Source organism: Austrofundulus limnaeus, unplaced genomic scaffold (genome assembly GCF_001266775.1).
Source record: "Austrofundulus limnaeus strain Quisiro unplaced genomic scaffold, Austrofundulus_limnaeus-1.0 Scaffold238, whole genome shotgun sequence".
In the NCBI taxonomy this organism is placed as follows: domain Eukaryota; kingdom Metazoa; phylum Chordata; class Actinopteri; order Cyprinodontiformes; family Rivulidae; genus Austrofundulus; species Austrofundulus limnaeus.
Genome location: NW_013952640.1, coordinates 217,942 through 220,965, shown reverse-complemented (window position 1 = coordinate 220,965; position 3,024 = coordinate 217,942).

Genomic DNA, 3,024 nt, shown 5'->3' with positions numbered 1-3,024 from the left:
CGCTGCAGACCGAGAGCGGGGAGATGTACCGAAGAGGAGAGATGAAGACAGACTGCTGCTGCTGGCTGAGGAAAAGAGAAGTAAAATGACACATGGAGAGAGGAGGAGGAGGAGGAGGAGGAGGAGGAGGAGAGGGAGGGAAACCCAGGGGCTAAATGACATGGATCAAACTATTACTCCCATTCACAGAAAGACACTGTACAACAAATATACTCTGTTACCAAACAGACCGAAGGAACAGGAAGACGTCTTCATCCTTTAAAGTCTGTAAATGAATAATGTGATCACAGATTTAGAAAGGTTAATTAATGTCCCAGATGCTGTGATGGCAGAGCAGAGAGGGTGATTAATGTCACAAAGTTCAGCTAATAAAAGAGCTATAAATGACTAGAAGAAGACATAATAACTAATAAAAGTTTCACACTGCCAGCGTGTGAGACGTCACCAAACAAACTGAGACTTACGCAGCTGGAAACCACTGAACACTTAATATCTTACCTGTTGTAGATGCAAACGCCCATCTGCCACAGCCCCATCCATTATTGTACGTTTTTACAAAAATATGTGGTGATTCGATCAGAAATATTACATGACAAGTGCTACAGCTGACTGCAGCTGCAGCTAATAACAAAATTAAATATCTCTGTTTTGAAAAGCTGATGGTAATTTAAAGGGTTATCAAATACGGTTCTTATGAACTGCAGCAAAGTTTTGAAGCTGTAGTTGTTTTTGGATATCAGCCTCAGTTCAGGTTTCACTCTAACCAACGTTTACTGGCCTAATCAATCCCGGTCCTGGAGGTCCGCAGCCCTGCGTGTTTTACTTGTTCCTCTGCTCCACCTGATTTGTATGAATATTATCAGGCTCCTGCAGAACTTGGAAGAGGTGATTCACTGACTGAATCAGGTGTAAAGGTAAATCATGCAGGGCTGCAGACCTCGAGGACCGGAAGTGGTGATCCTAGCCTTTGACTCTCTTCTACTTTCAAATCACAACTCAAAACTCATCTGTTCAAGTTAGCCTTCTCACTTTAATTTCTTATTTTCTTTTAATTGTCGTGTTTTTTTATTGCCTTTTTATTGTTAATGTTGTGTTTTTAATGTTGTAAAGTGTCCTTGGGTGTTTTGAAAGGCGCTAACAAATAAAATGCATTATTATTATTATTATGATTTGGTTCAGACAAGCTTTTAGCTAGGACAAATCCTTAGCTCAGAGTAGCGTTTAGTTTGAGGTAAGCTTTATTTGATATTAGCGTTTAGTTTAGCTTTAACTAGTCCTTAATTTAAGACTAGCATTTAGTTGATTTTAGCCTTTAGTCTTTAGCTTGAACTAGCCTTTAGCTTAAAATAACCTTGAGCTTATAGCCCTTGGTTTGTATTATTCTTTAGCTTGGACTATTTGTTAACTTAGCTTGGACTGTGTTTAGCCCAAACTAGCCTTTAGCTCAAACTGGTCAATTTAGCCTTTAGCTTAGACTAGCAAGCAGCTGTAAGTCCAGTTTGAGTTTATTTAAATGTTTACAAACTGAAGTTGCTCATAGATCTATCTACAATAAGGAAGATAAAAAATATTCATAACCTTTCCACAGAACTCCACTTAGAAGATATGAACTATCCCTTATGGTAAAAGCTTTAGCTTTTATAATCCAGTGAATTCAGTGACAAATACTTTGGAACTTGTGTTGGTTTTTAATAAAAGTGTAATATCTTCCAAAGAATGATACAAAGTTCTGAGGAAAACAACAGAATGACACCTCAGCTGGTCCAAAGGTTAGAAAAATCAGCTCAGAAATCATAAAACATGATATCCTGCTTTTAAAAAAACAGCAATAAGAGTTTGTGCTGATCATTTGTTTCTTCCATCACTTCTGCTGTATGTTTGTTTGTCCAAACAGCAGGACTGCTGCTCACCAATGGTGTGGTCAGCAGTTCTTGATTTATTTTAGATGGAAGAATAGTCACCTATCATTACCGCTCAGCCTGTCTGCCTCCTCCTTTGTGGTTTCTGTGTGTGTGTGTGTGTGTGTGTGTGTGTGTGTGTGTGTGTGTGTGTGTGTGTGTGCTGCCAACACTTGTCTGTCCAGCTTCATCCTAAACGTGTTTGACAGCCCACCAGGACTGAAGTGAGGGTATGTGAGCTGGTTTAAGTGTACTTGCCTGTGTTAGCTCAGATCAATCACCCAAAAACTCTGATTTAATTTGTATATTTTGAACATATTCACACGCATCTGTCACGGGACGAAATGCAAATATTCACTTTGCTGAATGCATATTTCAGAAAGTTTTTTTTTTTAAAGCTAGTTTGAAAATTGTTTTCCTGTTTATAGTTTCTTCTGCAGGTTTTGTTACAATGAAACATTGTTTGGTAAGGAGAAATCTGCTACAGCTTTTAGTTTAGTAACTTTTGTTATTATTCACATTATTTAGATTTATTTACATACATTTCCACTGTTCTATTTGAAATTTGCTTCAGTGAACTTAATCTAATTTTGTGATTTTTGCAACTTTTAGCTTTTAAAAGTTTTTGCTGCTTTTAGCTTCATCATCTGTTTGCCTTTTGCAAGTTTTATCTTTAGCATTTGTTGTGATAACTTACTGTTTTGCCCCATAGTTTTTTGGCTACCATTTTAAGTTTTCAGGTATTGTTCTGCCACATTTAAGTTTTGACTACTGTTTTGCTTGTTTTAGTTTTTAACTACATTTGAGCTACTCCTGATTTATCTAGTGGTTTTAGCTACTATTTCTCTGCTTTTAACTGTTTTGCTACTTTGAACTACAGCTTCACATTGTTATTGCTCTAGTTTTAGCAGCTGATAGTTTTTAGTTCATGTTCTGCTTGTTTCAGTCTCTTGTTTGATTCAGCTTTGATAAATAAAAAGTAGCATCTTCAGCATTCACACAGCTGTTTCACAGAAAACACACTCTTTAATGTTGATCAACCTTCTCAAAAATGCTACAAAGAAAGAAAGAAAGAAAGAAAGAAAGAAAGAAAGAAAGAAAGAAAGAAAGAAAGAAAGAAAGAAAG